The 27,572-nt window shown below is 32.4% G+C and overlaps 1 long non-coding RNA gene across 1 annotated transcript; it reads right to left on the bottom strand.

Moving 5' to 3' along the window:
- Nucleotides 1–1,153: 1,153 nt before the first annotated feature.
- Nucleotides 1,154–27,572, bottom strand: LOC123662580. The gene is made up of 3 exons (XR_006744509.1): nucleotides 27,475–27,572; nucleotides 12,249–12,257; nucleotides 1,154–1,165 (listed from the first exon to the last, which is right to left on the bottom strand). It is a non-coding gene; the product is annotated as an uncharacterized LOC123662580 (long non-coding RNA).

Raw genomic sequence — 27,572 nt, 5'->3', positions numbered from 1 at the left:
ATCAAAAATAAAAAATAATTAAAAAATAATAATGATAAAATATGAATAATATTTTTCGATTTTACTGCCATAATAATAAAAAATAAGAACTGCCTATTTAAATAAAAAATAACGAGTGCAATTAGAAAAAAAAAGAAAAAATATTGATCAGAGACATGGGGATTTGAACCATGATCTTCTCGGTTGATCCCGACCGGCCGATTTCCCACCGAGTTATTGCAACTAACTTGACAAATGCGAAATTTACCTTCGTATTCTAACGATATTTTTTTCACTCCCTAAAAACAGGGATAAAACGACATTTTCTGAAAACGAATCTTAGCTAGATAGATTTATCTCCCCCGAAACCCCCTATATACGAAATTTTATGAAAATCGTTGGAGCCGTTTCCGAGATTCAGATTATATATATATATACAAGAATTGCTCGTTTAATAGTATAAGATATTAATTTTTTAATTATATTAATTAAAATACTCATTAATTAAAATAAATAATATTAAATATATAATTATTACAAAATATTATTGGCAATTTTTTGCCGTAATTTTCTGTAAGACTGAGGTACCTACCAGAGCTGCTCCAGATTCTGATCAAGATATTTCCTGTGCCTTATTTCAAATGCAATAAGTCTTAAATGACAAACAAACGATGACAGCGGTCCCGGTGTAATGGTACGAATGTTTCATTAATGTCACAGTGGCAGATTCGATTTCCGCTCGGAACGGATATTTGTGTTTATGTAAATATTTGTTTCTGGGTATTTGTGACGGTCTCTTCATCGTGTTTAAGAGAAAACGATGAACGGTCTTTTATGTACATGCGATCCTCTGTTTTCAAAGTATTAGGCGACTTAGAGCCTGTGTTTTAGTTAGGTAACAGCCATCTTACATACATCTTTATAATATATCTATAAAAATAAATAAAATTGGACTTTCTGTTTGTAATATAAAAATTACCGCTTTTTACTAAATGCATAATGCATATACACGGTACATATACCAAAAAACATAACATTTTTTACAAATTTTATCTGTCTGTCTGTTTGTTCCGGCTAATCTCTGAAACGGCTGGACCGGTTTTTACGGGACTTTTACTGGCAGATAGCTGATGTACTAAGGCGCAACTAAGGCTACTTTTATTTTAGAAATTTATTTATTTTGTAACTCTGCGAACTGAACAGAAACTTTTTTTTATTCCACGCGGACGAAGTCGCGGGCACAACTAGTTTTTTATTTGTAGTAAGCTGAGATTCGGGACACGCATTGAAATTACGATACTAGAGCAGAAATCAAAGTCACTACCAATCGCTCCAACTAGCTTTATCCTTTATTGCATTGTTATCGAAATAAAATGAAATATCCTTTTGGGATAACTCTTTGCCCAGTATTAGGGTATCTACAAGCAAATGTCTATTAATAACAATCTGTTCCAAAACACATGAATAAAAATGAAACAGAGATATATATGTAAGAAAAGATTTTACAAAACGTGAAACGGAGCCAGAACGGGTTGTTAGCAGCGGAATAGATACACGCCAGCTAAATTAAATAACAACACAATACACTCGAAGATACAATTCTCAGGAGAATCAAGACGTTGCGAGTATCGCTTCAAAATCACGTGATAAGTGCTAACTTTCTTAGTTTTATAGCGCTGTGATAACAGTTCTATTGTATTTGTGAAATTAGGCACCTTAACAGTAGCATATGCCTCGGAGAGCACGTTAAGCCGTCGGTCCCAATTGTTATCATGTACACCTGATAGCGATCGTTACTCATAGTAGGGAATATATCCACCATTGCAGGGTGGTGGATTAAGCTCTGATCCTTCTCCTACACGGGGAAAGGGGCCTATGCCCAGCAGTGGAATATTAAAGGCTGAAGCGAACAATAATCGCATTTAAACATTTTTGAAAATCATATCAAAAATGTTTAGAATTCCTAATGTGTGGGTAACACAAAAATAAAAAATCGTAGATATTAATAATCACATTTTTTTTTTAACTCAAAACTGAACTGAACTGAAAAAACCGATAATCGTAACGATCCACCCCTTAGTATTATAATTAATGGCTCAAACTTTGACGGTAATGTTTTTTTTTTAATCATCATGAATGATATTTTCACAGTACCATTAAAAAAAATTGTCATTTTTTTTGGCCCAGTCTACTGTACACCGTATACACTGTACACACTGACTGAAGATTTACTTTATTCTATCAACGCTCGATATTGTTGAAGTTCTAGACAAGTTTGGGTCGGCTAATTAGAAGAGAACTTTGGGTGTTACTATTGTAACATTTTGTTATAACTTGTAAGATATTCAATTTATTTGCTGTCACGTTGGTTTTATATCTCCGCCTTTATCAATTCAGGCTTATGGAATTATCTAGAACTAGTTTGTACGTGACTGCTTTTATTGTCTTCTATAAAAATTAATTATGATTTTTTTTTGTGATAAATTTGTAAAGGCTATACATGTGTGTCGTTATCTAAGGGTTTTGTTACTATTTTCATTTAAACGTTTTTCATAGAATATGCTGCGTTTATTTATTATTTTAATGGTATGAGAGAAAATAAATAATACTTTATATATAAGTGTTAGGACCTGGGTGACCGAGCTTAGCTCGGTATTTTTAGTAAATCGTGTTTTTTGAAAATCATATTTAAATACGAATTACATATTGATAAAATATGAATAATTTTATTTTTTTTAGAAAAAAAAAGAAAAAAAAAGGATAATCGATCTGGAATACGTGAGGATTCGAACCATGATCTTTTCGGCCGAGCGCGATCGGCCGATTTCCCCTGAGCTATTACAACTTTATTGACAGATGCGAAATTTACCTTCTTATTCTAACGATATTGTAGCCATTTTTTCATTGCCTAAAAACAGGGATAAAACGACATTTTCTAAAAATGAATCCTAGCTAGATTTATTTATCTCCCCCGTAATCCCCTGTATACTAAATTTCATGAAAATCGTTGGAGCCGTTTCCGAGATTCAGATTATGTATATATATACAAGAATTGCTCGTTTAATAGTATAAGATATAAAATATGTGCGACTGTTACTTGCGGACAAGCCTAAGGGCTTTTGCAAGTAAATGTAATGTAAGGCATGCTTTTCTTACGCCCGGTTTCCGAAAGGCTGATCAATGCAGAAATTAACAAATCATCTGTCAAATCTCTTGTTAAGCATGAAATGAGTTGCTAAAAGCATGGTTAACTACTTAATTTAATCATACTGTCAGTTGACATAACTGTCAAATTTGACTCTGGAATCGTATGTTAACCGCCATTTTGTGTTTCTGAAACGCGAATTAAGCTATAATCATTGATCAAACGTCTGTCAAATACTCGGTCAACTAATTGGTGTATATCGGCGAATTAACTTAAGGAAAACAATTATTTTCTACGTGAAACTACATTTTGGTTCTTTAAAGGTATGTGAAACATATTTATAACCAAGTTTTATATATGTAATGTATGTTTTATCTTATAATAGTCTACATTTTGGTCTTGATAAACTAAATTTTTTTGTTCTTTGTTGTAGCTTACACAGATGTCTATTATTATTACGAAGAAGATACTGGTCAAAGTTCAATAATAAATAAAAACACTTCAGTGTCGGTCATCTCTATTATTGACACATTTTAATTGTTAAGTTTTAAATTTGATTACTAACAATATATAAATAATTGGGAATTTAAAAGAAAAGGTCATAAAAATATATATCTAAATATACATTTATAGGAACTATTAAAAAAATACTTATAATTACTTAATAACTAAAATTTGAAACAAGCTATTATAATTATAATTACTTTATCATATTTTCATCTTACTATTTTCTACTAAACTAATGGTTCTTTTAAATCAGTCTACAATATTCTGATAATTTAATTTTTTTTTCTAAAGATGCTCTTCGTCTTATTTATTATAAATATCTTATAACATACATTTTTTATAAATATACAAAGAAATAATAGATATATAAATACAAATATTACACCCAGGCTCAGACGGGAATCGAACCCGCAACCCGCGGAACAGAAAGCAGGGCCACTACAAACTGTGCCAACGGGCTAGTCAGTTATTATTTTTAGGAACTATTTCCTTTTATTGTATCTTCCTTAGATGTTTATATGATGCTTTATTAGATGTTTGAGTATTATCATATGTATTAAATAACATCACAACTAACAGTTTCTGTAGGTTTTGATACATAACAAATATATAAAGTAATATTTAATTATGTTACATGACCACATGTTACAAACCGAATGTCAAATCAAACTAATCGAGGACTAGCTAATTTTGCTGTGAATGACGTTTCAGCAACTCCAATTGATTTGACATCCGTTTTAAATCTAACAGCCGATTAGTAGACCTATACTTTGACAAACGTTTCAGAAACCGGGCGTTAATGTTACAAATAAATTTAAAAAATATATATTCTGAGAAATTGCTAGCAAAAAAAAAATTAGTCATAATAAATATATTTATTACAAAAACATAGGTAATAATTCATTAACATAAGAAAACAAAATACCACATACTATCTCAAGTTAAGTAGTTCTAACAAAATGTTAAACCAATATTCATTAGGCGTTTAGCCAGAAGTACCAAAAATTCTAGAACATAAAATACGTGGTTTTAGTAAAAAAAATATAAGGACCATTGATTGTATTATTATTTAACTTACAAGCTCACCACAAGATTTCACTCGCGTGATTTCCTACCTGCGTGTTATGACTAAGCGTAATAATTACACAAAATACATATATAAAAATAGTAGTTACGATTTTACGTTTGTTGTTTATTCAATAATAAATACAGAAATGAGTATAGTATACTTCATTTAATAATCAAGTTCGACAATGAATCGAGTTGAGGGTCGATGGTAAGGACTACATATCCAAGTTATTATTGGCTTAAACGACCATAATGTAGCTTTATTGGCGGCACGTGAGGTGTTTGTCCCTCATACTGAGTATACGAGAAACTTTGGTGGTTACGCTGCTGGACTACATATATATCTTTATCAAACCAATCTCATCTTAAATACATGCGAGGTTTTTATACTTTTAGAGTCGGACATTCTCGGAGAAATGCTAGAATTTTTAGTTTATTAGCGTTTAAGCGTAAGCTGTTACCTGTAACACAAGCATTGACTTGCTTACCATAGGAACAGACGACCGTGTGTAAATGTTAAAGGAAATCAAAATAATTTCAAATAATACTAAAAATGACAAAACTCCCTTAATACATCTTAGGCTATTAACTATTTGTAATGTCTAGACGCATTAATTCGTTCAATTACATCCATTATAATCACTTAAGAGCCCTTATTCGTTAACAGTTGTGTTGGCTTGCAAACAAAAAAAAAGCCGTCTTCAATTACATCGACCTGTAATACGTAGATGACGAAAAATAGTCAAGTAAATATGCATTTTTGGAGATAAACCAAAAAGCATTATTCAGATCTCGATTAAATTGAAATGGGACCACATGACACTCGCCACCTTTCAATTAAAATGAAATCATCGAAATCGGTCCACCCAGTAATATGTTATGAGGTAAAAAAAAACAATCGAATTAAGAAACTCCTTTATTGAAAATTGGTTAAAAAGATCTTAGAAATAATATTTATTTATTATTAAGGGCAAAACTGTAGTACTGAATTAACGGTATTTTTCTAATTTAATAATAATGAAGCTTTATATTTCAGAAATAAAATTTAAATATTATAAATTTAAAATAGATGTAAAATTTTAAGTAATTAATTTTAATTCATTAAGATATTTTAGTTTCATTTTATTCATTTACATTTTGATTTGACAAAAAATATATTATTTAATAATTTGTTTAAAACCTTTATGGCACTGAATTTCGAAACATATTAATTTATCTATTGTCTGATGTGTGAAATAATATTCTTTACAATTTATGTACTTTTGTCTGTTTGTTCCGGCTAATCTCTGAAACAGTTGGGCCGATTTTGACGGGACTTCACTGGCAGATAGCTGATGTAATAAAGAGTAACTTAGGCTACTTTTATTTTAGAAATTGATTTTTTGATATCTCTGCGAACTGAACAATGACTTTTTTGTAAAGTTTCACGCAGACGAAGTCGCGGGCACAGCTAGTATTGAACAAAAATTAATTTAAGTATATAAGCCATCTATAAAACTTAAATAATAATCATATGATGAGAGAATAAGTTGAGTTAGCTAAATAATGAGAACAATTGAACAGAAAATACAAGAAAATCACACAACAATAAAAAAGATAACTCACATAAAGCATTCCGATGTAACAACAAACAACAATGTTGCTTGTTGAAAATTTTCTAATCTCGGGAACGTAACGCATCCCACTTCTAGACTCCAGTAATAAAAGAGGGAGCGCGTGGTGTCGTAATGTTGACAATGCTGATTATATTTTACAACTGTTGATAATATATTACTGTGTATATTTTACTGTCACTTGATAGGTAATATTTTTGAAATAAATTTTGTTGAGATACAGACATAAAACTGCTGACCTTGAGATCATTTTAGCTAAATCTGGTAAAATGACTTTGGACTACATTCGGTGGAGAAACAGTAGACTGTTAGGAATTAAACTAAACGGTTGAATTTCTAAACTACAATCTGTTTTTAGTACCACATAAAGTGTTAGTAAATTCTTATCTACATAGAACCTACATGTGAGTTCCTGACTTAGAATATATCTTACCCAATCCTTCTTAGTGCTTTGTCCCAGTTTGAATATGGCAACTAGAAATAGTCGAAACTACAATAAAGTAATAGATCAAACATTTGGAATAAACCACCCATTAGTTCTGTTCATTTGCCAAAGAAACCCATCATTACAGCCTATATAATTAACTACCTTTACCCCGCGGTTTCACACGCATTAATTTGAAAAATGATAGCCAATAGTCTTCCTCGATAAATGGGCTGTCTAACCCTGAAACAATTTTTCAAATCGGACCAGTGCTCCTGAGATTAGCGCGTTCAAACAAACAAACTCTTCGGCTTACTAATATTAGTATAGATTAAACTCTATCATAAAACAACAATAGAAAGATCAAATATGTGTTCCATGAATCGATCTCTAACGCTTTGTAATAAACAACGCATCAGCCACATAAATATAACTAAAACTTATGACGATGTCATCTGAACTGAAATTACTGTCTCCCATTGAAGTTTTGTATCTACCACTGCCATGTTGTCCATGTCCACTGACATTTAATGGATAATTCCACTAACATAGGTAAGAATTGCTATCTAGCGTCTTTGATAATAATAACGACTAAAGTCACATCTAGCTCAGAAATTTCTATTTATATTGAAATGCAACTTTCTACCCCAAGCGGGCATCAAAACCACGTCCGTTAATGTGGCAACTTCTTCACCACTCTACTTGATAGCTTGAACTTCGTAGAAACACGATCCGTGAAAAAAAACTTCATCACAAGGTCACGAACACAAATAAATCATTCTCCCCTCTTCAAGTTAGAAGCTCGTTTTTCTAATAATATCCAACGTCAGGTCGCTAATAGCCTGATCGAAATTACCTGTCTCAGTCTTGGAACCGGTCTGACCTGTGTCGACATCAGTCTAGTTTTTAGGTCATTAGGGTTCGCAAACGTAGTTTGTGCTTTCTATAGTAACTATTTTTATGGTTATTTATTTGGAACATAACAAAAATTCTTTTTAATTTACCAATTTTGACAAAATAAAGTTATGTATTTGAGGGAATGTTTTTTTTTTTATGTTTATCAACGATAAATCACGCTATACTGGTAAAAGAATGTTAAGGATGAATGTCGAAGGACGAAAAGCGATCGGCAGGCCAAAACAGCGATGGATGGATTGTGTGAGTGAGGACATAAGATAAAAGGAGTAAGCGCTGAAATAACGAATAATAGAGAGGAATGGAAGAGGAAAACATGTTGTGCCGACCCTACATAAGTGGGATAAGGGCAGGGAGATGAATGATAAACCGTTTTTAATTTATTATTTTTTTGTAGAAAGGACATATTTATAGGTATTCTATAGGGATCACCAAATTAACCGATTCAGATATAATGATGGAATCTCGGACAATAGAAAACACTTGACAAAAACTAATTCTATTGATTTTCGTCTGCCGCTATTGTTCCACTTCATTCATCTTTTTTTATTATTAACATACGATTCAATAAAAATTTAATGCCATATTTTTAACATTCGGACTCCCGTGACTTTCCTCGCGTAAATTACGGATATCGAGGGAATTTTCAGTTGTAAGTCCAGTGATGGCAAGTGTTTATAGTGACCGTTAAACTTTGAAAACTTAAAACCTTCAATATGGAGAAAAGGCTCGATCAAAAGTAGGACTTTTGCATATTGTTTTAGTTAAATTTCAGTATCAGTAATTTTTAGGATTAGTGACTTCGTAATGATATAAAGATTTACTTGGAACTAGTGCTCGAAATTCGACCATAATTAAAAAATTTAATTTAAAAAAAAACCAAAAAGTAATGAAAATAAAGAACCTTTTCTAAAAATTTTCAATTTGACAACAGACTTTGACAATCAACAAAATAGTATAATATACGTGTGTGTGTCAAATACGTGGTAGCGTGTGTAATGTTGTTTTTTATTGATTTAATATATTTTTATGCATAATAAAAAAAATATTAGCATTCTGCACTGCTTCTCTATATAAACTATAAGTGTACGAAATTTCATACTCCTCCGTCCGCGCAATTTTCGCAAAAAGGGGTACAAAGTTTTTGCTTCACGTATTAATATACCCTTAAAGTAATGGAAGCTGAGTATAAATTGGTCACGTGTGCGTCCATAATATTATGATCTTCGTTACCTTTTACGACGTATGATATCACGTCTCATATTGATTGGTTTGTTTATCGGGTTCATTAAAACGTGGCTACCGACCTTGATATTGCAATTAATATTTACATATAAATTTATCTGCTTATGTGTGAATATATTAAATTGTAAATATATATATATGTAAGGGCCTGTTTCACAGCTTGCGAATAAAGTATATCCTTCAAATAAGTTACGATTAGACTTTAATAGCAGAAGGTGTAATGGTTACAGCATCGGTTTGTGGTTGTTGCGCTGGCGGTTGCTGGTTCGATCTCCGCACATGACAAACATTTGTATTGGCCATACAGGTGTTTGCCGTGGTCTGGGTGTTTGTGCAGTCCTTTTGGGTCTACCCACCAGGCCTCGGAGAGCACGCTACGCCGTCGGTCCCGGTCGTTATCATGTATACCTGATAGCGCTCGTTACCCATAGTAGGGAAAATATCCGCAACACGCATTGGAGAAGCGTGGTGAATTAAACTCTGATTCTTCTCCTACATGGGGAAAGCGGCCTATGCCCAGCACTAGGATATTACAAGCTGAAGCGAACTGAACGTAGAATAGGCCATTAGGACCTGCTTGAACAATATTAATAATATTAAAATTTTAGCTTCATAAGCGAATTGAAATACAGCGAAATTTGATCGTAAAAAAGAATAATACATCAAAAACTTTCATCTGTTGTATATATCGTCTTACGTCAAATAGCGCTATCTACAATGGTGAAACAGGCCCTGAGACTGATAAACTTTAGTAGATACATAATATATAATTAATAATTATCATATTATTTACTACGAGATCTTCTTTATTATGTTCGTTTTACCGTCTACGATAAAACTTTATATATGGAACATACGCTACTTGTTAAATAATCTCTTAGATACTTTGTCCTCAACAACTTCGCGCCAGAAATTATGGCGCGAACTTATGTGTTTTGCTCAGTCACCACCTTGGGCAGGCGGGCTGGTGACCGCAGGGCTGACTTTGTCGCACCGAAGAAGCCGCTGCCCGTCATCGGCCTGTGTATTTCAAAGCCAGCAATTGGAAGGCTATCCTGTCATCGGTCGTCTTTATAAGTTCCAAGGTAGAACTTTGTTATTTAGATGCTTTGTCAACGGAAGGTAAAATACACACTAAGAGCCCGTTTCACCTCAACTAGTAAACTACAAGTTTTAAAATAGATTGCGAGTAACATCCGACTGATATAATGGCTTTTCATGGTTAAATAAACATATATCTATGTGTAATCAAAATGTTCCTATATAGGGTGTGTTCGTGTAATAACGTGTCGAGGTCAATCGAAAATTAACTAAATGACGTTAACTTTTTCTTCGAAATAAAAGATTATTCGTATAGTAACACATTCGTGCATTATCTAATAATTTGAACGTTACATGTTAAACCAAAGAATCGATTAATATATATTAGAATGAAGCTCGGTGAGGTCTCCTTCAACATCACAATTGATACGAGCAATAGGAAACGCCACTGCTCACCAGATGTCGCTCTAACACCTATCCTTTTTCTACTGGATACCGTTATACGTCTGATAGATTTCGCAGCACCAAACTTTGTACTTTTCTGACCAGCTTACCTTAATATAACATTATAAATATTGACTAAAAATATAATATTTTTTATGTGTGACTGTTTATCGCCGAAAAACTTGCCTTACTATTTATTGCGCTTAACTGCGCAAAATCGTTTGCACCACCAAACGCAGCGATGCTTGTATGTAGAACGACTTTAAAGGTGGCGAGTTTGCAACAAAGTTCGAGTTTGGAGGCAACTTTAAAAGGACCGTAGCGGCTAAAGTTCTTAATGTTACTATTATTATAAAAGCAACGAATGCTTAGGTAGATTAAATTTTAAGCAGCTTCAGTGAAAACTTTTAACAAAACACGTCTGACTCGTAATTTATTTCTAAACTTTTGGTAACATTGGTTTCTGAGTTTTCTTAGACGATGTTGGTAATTAACTAGTGTATTTTATAACATAAGAATTAATAAATGTGAACAAAATAGTACAGCAATTATATCACTCCGTTGAGGTAAGGCGCAGCAGGAAATTTCCTGCCCAAAATAATATATGGAGTAGCCCGACTGGGGTAGTACCTCGACCTTACAAAAGATCACAGCTAAATAATAATGTTTTCAATCAGTATTGTGTTCCTGTTGGTGAGTAAGGTGACCAGAGCTCCTGGGGGGATTGGGGATAGGGTCGGCAACGCGCTTGCGATGCCTCTGGTGTTGCTGGCGTCTATAAGCTACAGTAATCTCTTACCATCAGGTGAGCCGTACGCTTGTTTGCCGACCTAGTGATATATAAAAAAAGCACTTGATATAGCAGGCGCTATAGGCTAAAGTATACGTTGAAAAAACCATGAACACATGAAATTTCCTGATCATTCAAAATTACAATTTAGGCATCCGTTTAAACATTCAAAAGGCGAGCTCAATTCCTGGTTTTTCTACCAGCCTTAGTGTCTCCAAGACTTGAGAGTTGAGAGTATTCCTATTCTCAATACATATGATTATTTGTAAGGATAACACAACCAAAAACTCCATTTTTTTACTAATAACAGTAACATGAAAACGGAAAAAAAACATCGTTCGAAGTTTATAAAAATACTATCGATGTTATTTGGGTCGTACAATACTGACAAATTCCTTATGGAGTCGAGTATTATGACAATACATTACATATCTTATTTTTGTGTTTTTTTTTTAATTACGAAATAATTACACATTTTTTTAAGTTTTAAAATTACAATGTTTTTTAATATAATACGCTTCAGCCTGTAGTATCGTAATATCGTATGTATGTAGGAGAAGGATCAGAGCTTAATCCACCACGCTGCTCCAATGTGGGTTGGCGGATATATTCCCTACTATGAGTAACGATCTCTATCAGGTGTACACGATAACAACCGGGACCGACGGCTTAACGTGCTATCCAAGGCACGGTGGGGAGACCACAAGGACTGCACAAACCACGGCAAACACCTGTATGGCCAATACAAATGTTCAATATAATATTCTTCCTTAATCTGATGTAGGACGATATTTTTTTTATAGTAATAACAACCTTTTGAATAATAAAAACTATAATAATAATGTTCTTAATTGCACACAATTAAAAGATACAAACAAAAGTCGTACAATTAGAGGAAGATGTACAAAGGCGGTCTTATCGCTAAAAGAGCGATTTCTTCCAGACAGACTTTGGATTTATTTTCAACTTACTATGTAATTTATAACCCCAATAGAAGATGAGTTAAGCATATAGCCTCAAAAGCTTGATATTTAAAGTTACTGATGTATAAAAAGATTTGTGTCAAGTTTTAACAACAAAAGATACCTCAAAACTTAACAACCTTTTGTTGTAAGTCGGTTAAAAATCATTCAAAACCCACGTTATTCAATTCAATAGTTCGGGATTTCAGTATCTGTAGACCAGAGTTTATTAAGATAAGTGGTACGCGGACCACTGGTGGTCTTTGGAAGTATCCAAAGTGGTACGCGAAAACGGGGTGCGGAGTGAACGAATATCACTAGGCTATAATTATATCCAAATTTTTTCCCCAAACCAGTTGGGGGTCCATGGCAGAACGTACGTTATGATAAATGGTCCCTCATCACTAAAATGTTAAGAATAAAATACACTTTTGCAATACACAAATACCGTTTAAGCAATAAAATACACTTTTGTAATCAAACTTAACCGAAACATCTTTATTCAATTCGCTTTATACCAAGAAAATTTAAAAAAATCGCTGAAAAAAAATAATACCTTCTTCCTATCAAAGGTAATCTCAAACAAAGATGCTGTCAATTCGACCGTAAATAAATCAATCCGTACACATTATGTCGTTACGATAAATATTAATATTTAAAAATGTTTCATCACTTCATCATCACTTCAGCCTATCGCAGTCCACTGCTGGACATAGGCTTCCACAAACTCGCATCAAAAATGGCGTGAACTCATGTGCGTTGCCCATAGTCACCACGCTGAGCAGTTTATTATACGAGTATTTTGTATTAACTTCAAATCAAAAGCAAAATTTAAGTGGCTAAAAAACATCTCTTAACCTTTATTATATGTATGTCATTATGCTATTTTAATATGAAGTAGCCACGAGATTTGGAAAGTAGAGTAAAAAAAGCCAACAAAAATTGCTTGAGAAAAATCTTAACCTGATGGTTTGGTATTCATATGTTAATGTTACATTAACAAAAACACTTCACACTTAACAGCCTCCGGTAGGATTGTCTCCTGATTCGGGGCTCAGGAAACATACACAATACACACACAAGCTTCTAGATCACGACAAACGTATATACGGCTAATACAAATGTCTGTCATGGGCGGATATCGAAAACCCGTGACCGCCAGCGTACCTGTCACCTCTGCCCCAAAGCGTCATATCACTACATAGTATAAAACAAAGTCGCTTCCCGCTGTCTGTATGCTTAGATCTTTGAAATTACGCACCGTATTTTGATGCGGTTTTCTTTAGTAAATAGAGTGATTCTAGAGAAAGATTTATATGTATAATGCATGCATAATATAGTAAAGGAACTGATAGTTTAAGACACATTTTTTTGCGCTTACATTGCAATTATTTATTTTATATTTTATATTTACTTAGTATAAGCATTGTACCTTTACAAAGTCGGGGCGAGTCACTAGTAAATAATAATGAATAATCATATTTCCATACCACAGACATTGGCACCAACATCGGCACTTACGATTTGAGCTCATAAAATCAACCGTTAGTATCGTTCCGATATCAAATCAAAACGTTACGACATTTTGTCATCACGACGAACGTAGACCGAGTCCAAGCGTTGACCGATAAAACCATTGAATTGGTAAACAGTCCGCTTCCAGTAAATACCTATTTGAACTACCACAGCTACCTTGGATACCAGATTAGATTATACCAAGGGTTCCCAAACTTATTTTGTCTACTTCCCACTAAGAGAATAAATTATTGTATAGTGCCCCCTTTGAGCAATTTTTAATTAATATTAGTTGATGTTCACAGGTTGCAGTTGAGAGTCCTTATTGATTAAATGACAAATCGCCCCCCAAGCCAACGCCACCATTTTTTTTCTAGGTCTCTTACCTTTAGTACTGCAGCGCCCACAAGGAGGCGTTATCGCCCACTTTGGGAAACACTGGATTATACAATCTAATCTAGAATGTTTAGAATTCATCTATACTAATATTATAAAGCTGAAAAGTTTGTATTTAAAAACGCGTTAATTTAAAAAACTAATGAATCGATTTTAATAATTCTTTTTGTGCTTTATAGCTCATTTACCGAGGAGGCCTATGGGCTATATAACAGTTTAGTATATACGTTATTTCCCACAAATTGACGTGCGTGAAGCCGCGCGGCACAGCTAGTAGTAAAGTAATTGAATAATTTATAACTTTTTGTCCCTCTATTACCTATCGTAAAATACTGCCATATTTTTTTTAATACCAATATTTGTTTCGAAGCTATAAAATTGATATTTTTATTATATTATTTTTTTTTTTTATTAAAACCTGTTTTACTGTTCTCTGTGAGAGATGTTTAGAAAACCTAACAGATGGAATGAATGAACTTAGCGATCGCTGCCATCAATACATTTTTCTGTAATTACATTTCTCTTTTACTTACTAATCGATCGCTGTTTAGCGATAAGACCGCCTGTTGTACATTTCTTTTGTGAATCACTACATAGTATAAAACAAAGTCGCTTTCTCTGTCCCTGCACATGTATGTACGCTTAAATCTTTAAAACTACGCAACGGATTTTGATGCGGTTCTTTTTAATAGATAGATTGATTCAAGAGGAAGGTTTATATGTATAATAACATCCATTAAATAGTGGAGTAATACTGTTATTTTTGAGTTTTCTAATGTTATGTCGTAAATAATTATTATTTTTTTCGCTTAAGAGCCATTTCACAAAAATCGGTAATCCGCGAAATTGTAATATTTTGACGTCGTTAATCTCAGTGTTGGATGCAATAATGTAATTTATATTCTTGAAATATAATAGAGCAACCTTTGTTGTAGTCCATAGTCAGATCAGAATTTTGATTTATATTATGTGTATAAAATTATTAACCTTTTCATCAGCCTCCTCCCTGGTAAAACGGTCGCAATGTATACTTTGAAGTCCTACTTTTCAATAACCTCTACGTTGAAACCATTCTAAAAAATATCATAATATGTGGAATATAATTTTGTTGCGCACTATCGCAGATTTTTATTCCATTTGTATCTCTATTAAACGATAAAAAAAAATTAAAGTTACGAATATTTTCCAAATAAGTACAATTTTAATAGCGATATTTTTCTTAGAAAACTAAGAAATTTTAACGAACTATATTCATCAAAGTAAACTTACATCATTAAGGAATACAAAAAAAAATAATTAAAAGATGTAATCAATTTTAATACATTTTATATTAAATAATAAAGATAGTATTAAAATGTTTTTTACATAATTAATTTGTTAAAAATTTCAAGTATGTTATATAACAACAGTCAATAAATTTAAAATAAAATTAAAAAAATTAATTTTATGAAACAATTTTTTTTTAAATTGATTTAGTTTTTTCAGTTTACGAATGAATCTAATATTTACGATATGAATAAAAAAGCATTTAATGACATCGACACCGACAAACATATTAATTAACAAATAACAAGACAAACAGATTGAAATGCCTATTTGTATTGATAGTGTGAGAAAAGAAAATTAAATTATACATTTGTTTACAGAAATTATCATTATATTATTTTACAGTCATTTTCGTAATATGTTTATTTTATTTATATTTTATTATGAAAGTATCAAATGCGTTTTATCCGCTATAACAACAGGCGCTTGGCGCGTGTGAGCGAAAGAGACGGCTGCGCAGAATTTGGCGTGGACCTTACCTCTAAGAGCGCTAGCGCTCGACTGATTTACCGGGCTTGATGTGTGGCAATATATACTATCTTTTTATTATTTAATATAAAATGTATTAAAAATAATTACATCTTTTAATTATTTTTTTTTTTGTATTCCTTAATGATGTAAGTTTACTTTGATGAAGATAGTTCGTTAAAATATCTTAGTTTTCTAAGAGAAATATCGCTTTTAAAATTGTACTTATTTGGAAAATATTCGTAACTTTAAATTTTTTTATCGTTTAATAGAGATACAAATGGAATAAAAATCTATGATAGTGGACAACAAAATTATATTCCACATATTATGATATTTTTTTAAAATGGTTTCAACGTAGAGGTTATTGAAAAGTAGGACTTCAAAGTATACATTGCGACCGTTTACCCAGGGAGGAGGCTGATGAAAAGGTTAATAATTTTATACACATAATATAAATCAAAATTCTGATCTGACTATGGACTACAACAAAGGTTGCTCTATTATATTTCAAGAATATAAATTACATTATTGCATCCAACACTGAGATTAACGACGTCAAAATATTACAATTTCGCGGATTGTTACCGATTTTGGTGAAATGGCTCTTAACCAATACAGCATTAATCCTTATCCAATTAAATACCTTAAATATATTTTTTATTTAATATAGATCTATATGGCCCTTTACAGCAAATGATTTAAATGAATATTTTCGAAGATATTACAGATTTAAAAATCGCGGTACGTAGCGTTTGCAGCGGTTCCGGCCGGCTTTTACTCTAAGTTAACGCGTGCGGGTCACGGGCAGTAATGAATAAAGCAAAACTACTGATCGATTTTAATCATTTTTTCAGTGAATGATAGGCTATAATTATATTTTATACCCGTGCGAAGCCGGAGCGGGTCGCTAGTAGTTTAATAAATTGTAAACTTCTTTTTATGTGTACAATAAAGAGTAAATTATTATTATTATTATTAATCTGCGTAAAAAATTTAAACATTCTTATAATTGACGTTGAAGTAGCGAGGCGAATTAAAAATTAATCCTTTATTGCCTGATTAACAAGGCAGGTTATATATAGGCCAGCAGTCATAAATTGAAAGGTTAAAAATAGATAATTTATTTAAGGCCATGTATTTTTTTTAAATCAAGAATCGTTTGTAAATACTTGATATTGGCTGGCTATTCCTTAATCGTGTAAATTGGGTTTCTTACAATTACTCCAGCTTGTTAATATTCCACTGAAGGACAAAAGCCTCTTCTATGAGAGTCGTAAATAATTTGATCAGAAAGTTGTTCGTACTAACACAAACTTTGGTCGAAATTCAGTTGATAACATAACGATTTATGCATACATTTCACATGACTCACATCTCACGTGTGGCCCTCATACAAAGTATTCCACAATAACATCGACTATAAGGAGCTGAACAAACTCAACAAGCCTGTGACCGATACAGGACTTATCTCAAATAACGATAAACATTGTGTATTATAAGTAAATATTTATCGATTCCTGGACTTTGGATGTTTTGAGTTAATATTTGTATTTAAAATGTGTTTATCTTTATTTATATTAAATGACAAGGATATAAAATAAACTAGCTGACCCCGCAAACGTTGTTTTCTACATATGTCATAAGCTCCCTTAGTCCCCCCCCTTATAACTACACCCCCCCCTTCACCTAGGTACGAAAAATAGATGTCGGCCGATTCTCGGACCTACCCGATATGCACACAAATTTTCATAAAAATCGATCAAGCCGTTTCGGAGGAGTATGGTAACTAGCATTGTGACACGAGAATTATATACATAAGATATAAATACAAATATAACGTACACACACGGTCGTCCGTTCCTATGGTAAGCAACTTAATGCTTGTGTTCACAGGTGACAGAGAAATTACGATGTCTTACTTGTATTGCATTCATGCATAACTATTTATAAAACAAATAATTTATTTTGGACTTATTAGACGCTTCTTATTAGCTTCACCTGTGTTTGTATGTTTGTAGCCGAATTCTTTGGAGTTCATTTTGACCCACTTCAAACGTTCAGAATTCATTTAAACTTAGTAGACTTATCGAGGACCAATGACAATACACTAATTTGATAAGATTATTCCATTATCCTAATTAGGATCGTCAGGATGATTTTTCTTTTAAAGTTGGTTTATTTATAAAAGCGTGTTTTTATGTTTTTTTTTTTAGTATTATTTATTTTTATGTACTATACACCAAGAGTCTTAGATTAGAGAGTCCAATAGTTCGTTCTCAGCTCTGTTAGTTGTATTTGTATTAAAATATTTTCTTTCACTCCAAAAAGTTACTTCGGAGTTCAACTTATCGCCTGTAAGGACACTAAGCCCATTGATCCTCTTATCTCAAAAACGTCCAACAAAAATGATGTTATCCCAGTAGAAATAGAAACTTAACAACATAACAATCGTGTGATTGTTATTAACGAATAAAAATGTAGTTAAAAACCATTTCTGTTTTATCTATACTAATATTATTAAATTGAAAAGTTTGTTTGTTTATTTAAACGCGCTAATTTTAGGACATACCGGTTCGAATTGAAAAACTCTTTGTATTGGATAGTCCCTTTCATTAGGAAGAGTATAAGTTATTTATTCTTCAAATTGACTCTTGGAAAACGGTGGGGTATAGCTACTCTTTAAATATAACAATAGACTTTGAAAAAAATATTTAATTTACGTCATGAATATCAACATTTAGTACTTTTTAATAGGCAGGCATTTTCTTTTATTCATCACCTGCCTCGATAAACCGAAAAAATCTACTGAATCATCTTAAAAATTAGACCTAAAAAAAGACTTTTTGAGAATAAGGGATCAGCTAGCGTCTCTAAAGGCGTCTAAAATGTGTCAATCTCTCTTCGCTCGGGTTCTTTTTATGCTCAGATTTAGCACAATTACTCGCTCAAATCGCTTTATTGTTAACATCGACCCAAACTAACAAAAGACCTAGACGGTGTTATCACTCTACATCGTTTGTGAGGATACGGCAATTTATCTTGCTACATGCCTTCCTGGCAATAGACCGATATTCCATGAAACAAGAAACTATGGGAAAATAGAGAACGAATCGTGTATGGATTAAATGTTGTGAAAATTTAAGTTTTCAATTGTGCCATGTTAAAAGGAATGAGGTCAATTTAACTGGCACAGCAGATAATATCCTTCTTAAAATCTGTAGCAGTCTGTTTGGGCAACAACCATGACTTCACAGAAGATCACAGCTAAATAGCTGATCTGATTGGGGGATGGGTCGGCAACACGATTGCGATGCTTCTGGTGTTGCAGTCGTCTATGGTCTACGGTAATCACTTACCATCAGGTGAGCTTTACGCTTGTTTGCCGTACTAATATAATAAAAAAAAAATAATAGTATGTATTTCATTCTAAAAATATACAGTTAAAAATATAAAAAAAAATATCTTATAAGCTCTCCAACTTTGTTCATTTAATATTTTATTAAACGAACATAACAGAAAGCGGTCTTGTCGGATAGTGATTTCTCACCGACATCCCCTGTTTGAAAAATAAATATTTATAATGTAATATAACATATTATATATGGATATGTACCAGGCGCGAATAGGTTTAGAATGTAAACCAATTAATATTAAGCTAGTATTCCTCTAATTTTGAGGATTTTTAATTTAAGAATTTTCGTTTGAATAATTTCGGTGTAACAAATTCCGCAAAATTCTTAAAAATAGCTTTTGACGGTTTTTACTTTTTTTTTTGCTTAAAGTTTTTTTTTATCATCTAGATCATGATCTAGAGCGGATAAATAGTTTAGTTCCGGAAATATCAGACTGTAAATTAGTTTCTACTTAATTTTTTAAAATGCGGAAGTTATGATTTTGTATGATATGTTAATTATATTTTATACAAACGCCATATTGCATTCATATAGCATAGCAGAGTAAATTTATTTTATTGTTTGTCATTTAATATATGTTATGATTTTGTTTTGTTCTGTTTACCACAATTAATTAAAAGTAAATCAATTATTTTTAGTTTTTTGGGGAAGATGTTATAGTATATGTCTGGCGTGTTAGATAAAATATATCAGTTGTCAATGACGAGTCGTTTGATTATACAACAGTAATGAGCAAGGAAACTTTGTTCTTAATATATTACCAAGCTATGGTTGAGTTGAAATGTCAAAAATAGTTTCATTACAGATTACATTTAATAAAGTACATTGAATACTACAACAACTAATTGATCTAGTAACTGTTCAAATTATTGAAAGTCTATTCAAATTATACAGAAAAAAAGCAAGTCGATTAAAAGTTACATGTAGGTCAAAACACGAATTTTCATCGATCCATATCGAAATAAGAAAGTTACGGTTTTTTACCGATCAACAAATCGCGAGGCATCCATACCGTGACAGACATATTTTCAATAATAAATCACGTGTCATCGAATCCCCTCAAACGAACTAATCAGCCAATGCTATTAATCAAAAACAACGAACATATGTTACAATCGAAACTAGCACTTATGTACTGTAACACAAAGTGTATTCTTAATTATTATTATTTTCGGACCAATTTGTTGAACAAATAAAGCAAACAAAAATAGAGCTTATAAATATGGTTATAAGTTTGAAATTACATTGTAGGTTCTTAGAAATGTTTGTACTTACGAAAATTGTTATAGTACAATGTAATTGGGAATTAAGGGCCTATTAGATGTGCTTTCATTTTATTCATTGTTAAAAGGTAAACTGGTAATGGTACTTTCGTATTGTTGTGTCGTTGATATTGTAAGACAGGTACAGTACACACCTTAGCAACACATTTATAACCACATTGTGTTCTATATCTTAATATATATAAATTATGCGTCACGGTGTTTGTCCGCGATGGACTCCTAAGCTACTTAACCGATTTTAATCAAATTTGCACACCGTGTGCAGTTTGATCCAACTTGAAAGACAGGCTATATTTTATTTCGATATAATTATTATATTTAAAAAAGAGGCGCTACGAAGTTCGTCAGATAGGCTATATATATGTATATAAATATATATATATATATATATATATGAGAATCTACTTTCATGAACTTAGGATTGACTTTATAATACGATAGTTTAATAAATAATATTTAGATTCCACTCTTAACTGATTTCGTTTACCAGTGATAAAATTAAAAAAAATTGTCAGTCAGTCAGTCAGTTCAGCCTTTTGCAGTCCACTCCTGGACATAGACCTCCCTAAGTTCGCGCCAGACATCCCGGTTTGGAGTTAAAGTCAAAATCCGTACACAAAGTGCCCGAGATTCTAGAAACCGATCGTCTCCTTCAGAACAACTCAAAAGTAAAGCTATCTCAATTGTATCCGTATAATTGCTTGCAGAATACCAATATTAAGCAATTGATTTCAAGTATCATCCTAATTAATAGCAGTTGTGGCTGTTTCAGAGAGTTCATTAATTACATCTAGGTTTATTCCTAATTCCTAGTACAATGGAAGCTAATTTCAAACTGAAAACAATTCGCTAGGAACAAAACGTTTCGGCCAATTTACTGACTAGACGATAAAACAAGACAGTTACAAATGTATGTAACCGGTAACGACTTAATTAAGCTGAATTAAAAAAATATTGTGATAATAATTATCTAATAAGTATGAAAATAACACAGGAATTTCCTGCTCAAAATATGGAGCAGCCCGACTGGGGTAGTACCTCGACCTTACAGAAGATCACAGCTAAATAATACTGTTTTCAAGCAGTGTTGTGCTCCTGTTGGTTAAAAGGTAATCAGAACTCCTGGCGGGAATCGGGGATAGGGTCGGCATCGGGCTTGCGATGCTCAGGTGTTGCAGGCGTCTATAGGCTATGGTAATCGCTTACCATCAGGTGAGACATATGCTTGTTTGCCGATGTAGTTATATAAAAAAAAATATAAAAAATAACTTATAATTATTACCCGCAGTAGATCAGCGTGGTAGATTATGTTCCGATCCTTTGCCTGCATGCAAAGAGGTCTATGCCCAATAGTAGGATGTAAAGAGCTTAATCGTAAATTATGATATCTAGTTAAGTCTAGGAGATAAAATAAAATGAAAAATTACCTAATTCACATCAGCCTTTCGCAGTCCACTAGCGGACACAGGTCTCCACAAGTTCCAGCCAAAAATGGCGCTAACTCGTGTGTTTTGCCCATATTTACCACGCTGGGCGGGCGAGTTGTTGACTGTTTTCCGCCTGTCGCTGCCCGTCTTCGGCCTGTGTATTTTAAAGCCAGTATGTGGATGGTTATCCCGCCATCGGTCGGGAAAAAAGTAATAAATCGACCTAATTGGTACTGATTTAGATATTGTCAATGCATCAATAAAAAGATTAGGAATGAATCAAACATTCACGTAAAAATAACAATAATGCAGTTAATGAAAAATGAGTCATATAAACCGACAGTAGTCATCGATGTTACGCAAGATAATAACAATTTTTACCGTCCAATTGTGGTATCGTCAATTTGGTAGATTTTTAGGTCAGTAAACAAGGACAAAAGTGGCCCAAATGAATGCACTCATTACTGATAAAGTACACTAATTATCATTCAGTTTAATGTAACGATGTCCAATATTTGTAAATGGCCGGACGTTTTCGTTTGATAAGAGATCCAAGGAACGCTTGGTGAATTTAAGGGAACGTTTTCCTTGAACATTTATATTGTTGTCAAGTCGACTTTGTGGAAGGGCATCGTATTTGCTATTATGAATATTCGTATTTCACCACAATTAAGCGTTTCACTATAGTTCTTGGTTGATTTATGGAGGGAACATCAAATCTGCATCTGTCACATTGACTAATAATTATCACTAATATTATGACTAATATTATGACTAATATTATGACTAATAATTATTAGTCATAGTCGTTTGGTGCAAAGCCTATACGAATAATGGCAAATGTTATGGTTAGTAAAATCCGAATATTTATCACGTAAAGCTACTACTACTTAGCTTTATACTAAATATATAGCCTTCAATTTAATCAGCCACAAATACATAATAGTAACAAAACAAGTACCTACATTGTAATAAAACTTTTTTTTAATGTATAGAATAGAAGCTAAAGCTTTTAAATTTTCTAATTGAGTTACATTCTTGGAAAAAAAATTGCTGTTACAGACATTTTGCTCTCTGTGTGTCGTATTTGTTTTTGTTATAGAATCTCGACGACATTTCAGAGAACCGGAGCGTTTTCTTTTATGTTCTTTTTACTTTCTAATTCGAAACGAGAGAAGCGTTACAGTCGTGTGCGTATTTTGATATTATGATCTAATCTATGTTTTTTTTTTAATCTATGTTTCTTGCCCGTTGGACCGACGATCTACGTAAGATTGTCGGTGTAGGCTGGATGAGGATTGCGCAAAACCGGGATGTTCGGCGCGAACTTGGGGAGGCCTATGTCCAGCAGTGGACTGCAATAGGCTGAGCTGGATGGCTGACTATGTTTTTATACTACTTAGAAACTAGCATTTTTATATAAATAAATATGCAATTGTCACTAAAGTTATATTAATAAAAACGATCTGGTGTAGATCTCTTTCTTACCTTTTTTATTACTACTGGGTACATTTTTTTTCATTATTGTCTCATCAAAAAGAAATACTAAGCAATCCGCTGGCAGCAAACTTTGATAAATAGCAAAATTTATTTTAAATTAAGTAATTTTATGCATGTTATCATGTAAAGATATATCCTCTAAGCAACATTTCTTTTAAAACTTTTTATCTCAAACATGTTAATAAGTAAACACTAAGTGAGCCAATGGTTGCCGTTGTAAGCGAGCGTTTTCATGTCGGTCCAGAATTTTGGCAACAGTAGAAAACATTTTGGCAAACATATCGTTATTAGTAAACAAAATAAAAATATATGTACAAAAATGGGCAAAAGAAAGAGGCTCATCCGAGAAAATAGAGATAAATGTGTCATTTGTTTTGAGAAGATTGAAAAAAAAACTTCAAAGTATAAAAGAAAATTGTGCTATATTTCATAAAAATAAACTACACACTTGGGTATTCTAAAAACGAAATGAATTACTTCGTACCTTTTAATAACGTTTTTATGTATTATTTTGTATCTAGTATTGTTTAGTGTTATCGTTGTTTGCATAAGTTTTATCTTTAACTGACGCACTAATTTTAACGACTTATGGTCACTGCAATTACCTTCTATGATTTTAAAAGACAACGCACACGTACACACACTAACATACACTGAGAAACTGTGACGTATTAAAAGATTTCATGAGATGATTCATAACCACGATAAGTGATATTAAAATCATCAGTATCTTGAATTTTAATTGGGTGATGTAAGATATTAACATAATCTAAAAGTCAAAGAGTAATGAACTCCTGTTCTAATCTATTGTAAGGCGAATCTAGTAATCTAGTAATATGTATGAACTCGTCTGTCTATTGCATGCAACGAACCCATCAGTGGGGACCCGCCGTTGTTTACAACGGATATGCAAGGGCGGACTTTTATAGAAATTCTTGGACGTCTTGGCTGTCTGTTACACGGTAATTTGTATTTGGCAAACTTTACCCATAAATAAAGTAAAAATTAAATCCGTCTGAGATATAAAAACTTTACAACTATTTTAGTAATTTGAATAAAGAAAAACAGATGAATGACTAAATATTAATCAATTTTAAAATTTGAATTAAGAACAACAGACCGTTAGTCAAATGAGTATATAAAACTATTTTAATTTTTTTTTATTCGAATTAAGAACTACAAAACAGTGATGAAGATTTCCGTTGACAAATCTGACTAAAATAATTTTTGTATGTCAACGTAAATACGTTAACCTAATACTACAACGCCTAGGTATGGCTGGACTTCAAAAGGTTTTACTGCAAAATTATTATTATTTTCCGTTTGGTTTCTACAATATTCTAATTTTGTTGTATATAAAATATTTATTATAATTTTTGAAGTTGTGAGGTATCCTAGCTAAGATTAAACTCACGATTAATGTAACAATAGCCAATCGCCACAACCACTGCAACAATTCGACATCAAAATCAAACCTACTGAAATACAAATTACTTATACGACACCATAAAATAGTGTCTTCATAAATAATGGTGGAAGACCTTCACCTTTTTTCACATACAATATCATACAATGATTCATATTACCAAATCTCCCTCTGGTTGTATAATAAAGCGAAAAAATAATCGACTTAAACAAAAGATACACTAAACGCTTAAGTATCCATAGAGTTTATGCGGGTAGTTACAAAATATTTTTTTCTTCAAAGCTTATAACGGCAATTAGCATCGTTTGTTACATTATTGCCCTTTTTAATAAAATTAACGACCATTTAATTTATGCTTGTTATTGTAGTGCATTGTTTTACAATTTAAGGATACTACAGGAATAAGATGAAGGTAGAGCGTTTTTGTTTGTTCGTGTATGCTTATTTAAGACTTACCGGTCACATTTAAAAATTAATTTTACGGGCAAATACCTTATTATTTTAGCAAAGATTTTTAATTATCACGCTAAAATTAATAAAGGTAGTGTAAACCGTGTAAAAACGCGTGGAATTTGCTAGTAATTGCACATTGGTATAGAAACATCTGCAACTTCAGGTAAAATCTCCATTGAACTTTCATAATTAGAATTTATTTAAATATCACATTTAGATTTCATTATACAATACCAATGTACTGTATGTATGTAATGATTGCTTAGCTACAAGAGGAAAAAAAGGAGGCTTCTCAATTCGACAGTATATATTTTTATGTGTGTTTGCGGATAATTTCGTCGTTTTTGAAGACTCTTTTTTTTTGTTGGAAAGGAGATATCCCAAGGGAGACCCATGATAAGGAGACCAGGATCTGATGATGGCATCCCAGAGAAATCGAAGTTCGAAAATCATTGTGGCGACTAGTGCGTTTGTCGATTTTCTTCCGTCTATTTACGTTTGTGTTACTTGACGATGTAATTGAAGTCAGTTTTTTCATTGGCTAACGAACACAAATTATACATTCTAATGAAGGTATATCGAAATGGTAAATTTGTGTAATTGACTTACCGAAGTTAATTCAGTGCCATGTGCTCTATATATGTATAGTCGTTGATTGTCTCTATTGAGAATAAAGTAAAACAAATAATAATACATTAATTTCCAAACGCCATCTTAAGGGTCTGTGGATTAGCGTGTATTTGCTTAGACAGCGCCATCTATCTTACTTTCGCATCCAGTTGCTTGAGACTTGTCAATACACTGATTGTAGCTCCGGTAAATCTACTTTAAAATATTGGTATTAGTACGACTGTAAAGTAGTCCCGACTACAATGCTTACCTATAATAATTAAGATTATGTTATAATACATTTTATACTAAATCTACTATCTACTAAATAAAGAAAATAATTTATGAACTTCCAAATAGGTAATGATTAAAACATAACATTTTAAAATAAATCAAGCTTCCACCTTTTCTCGAACTAATACAAATGATCCCTTAAATTAAGGAAATATTCAATTCCTACCGAATGCATCCTGACACTAACGAACTCAGATGTCTTATTTAATTTGACGCTCGCTACGGTGTGATAGATGGCCTCGAGACAGCTGACGGATAATCGACAGTGTGAACATAGTAGAACCATATCACACAATTTACGTATTTATATCCCTATAAATAAAGACGATAATTGAATATCTATGTTTATGCAATTTGGGGCGATGTTCAGGGGTTATAAATAGGGGATCGAGCGCTAAAATAGAGGGGATTAGGGGAAATTTCGTTGTCATGGCAACCGCGTCCCTCGAATATCGCTTTAAAAATAATATTAAGAAGGTATTTCTGGATGTATGTCGTAGAAAATTTTTCTCATTTTTTTTGTTTATTAACTTCGCAAATGTCCCGCTATTTTCAATATACCTGCGAATGACAGGTATGCTTATTTGAATTTCGTTTTTTTTTTTTTTTTTTTTATATAGAAATTTGGATTTTCGTTTTAAATAAATGATTTTCGTGTTACATTTTTTATTTGATCTTATTTTGTTTACATGTTGAAACAGGTCCTTTTATATTGAAAATGAGATTTTTTTTTAATTTCTGTTCTAATACACGTGTGTGTACCTAACATTGATCACACATTTATGCTTCTAAACATTTCACTTTGTTGAGTTATCTTAATTTCATAGATTATCACTTGACTTTTGGGCATTTTACTTTTACTATCAAAAGGATCCGCTGGCTAGCAATATTCTTCATTAAATAAAATATTAATTTTAATATCACGCTAGTCTTTTACTCTCTTATTCCTTGGTACATTCTTATTGATGTTCACTGCCTCATTTATTTGTCCTAACTTTCTACATAAATTTTACGAATTTGTAGTTATTGCGAGTTTGGTTGTCAATCGATCGCTTAAACCAGCCTTTCCCAAAGTGGGCGATAAAGTGGGCCTTATGGGTGCTGCAGGCGTAAAGGATGTAAGAGACCCAGAAAAAAAATGGTGGCGTTGTGTAGGGCTTGGGGGGCGGTTTAAATCATCCTTCACGTTAGTTTTTATATTAGAATAAATTATGTTTGTTTTACTTACTCTGTCTAAATACTATAAAGTTGCGTTTCAATAATCATTCTCATTGGCAGGTGTAGCCCGTAAGAGTAAACTTGATACCTGAGCGCCGCTGTGTACTA

Source organism: Melitaea cinxia, chromosome 19 (assembly GCF_905220565.1).
Source record: "Melitaea cinxia chromosome 19, ilMelCinx1.1, whole genome shotgun sequence".
Classification (NCBI taxonomy): Eukaryota; Metazoa; Arthropoda; class Insecta; order Lepidoptera; family Nymphalidae; genus Melitaea; species Melitaea cinxia.
The sequence above is the reverse complement of the archived record's forward strand: the minus strand, read 5'-3'. Positions and strand labels throughout refer to the sequence as shown.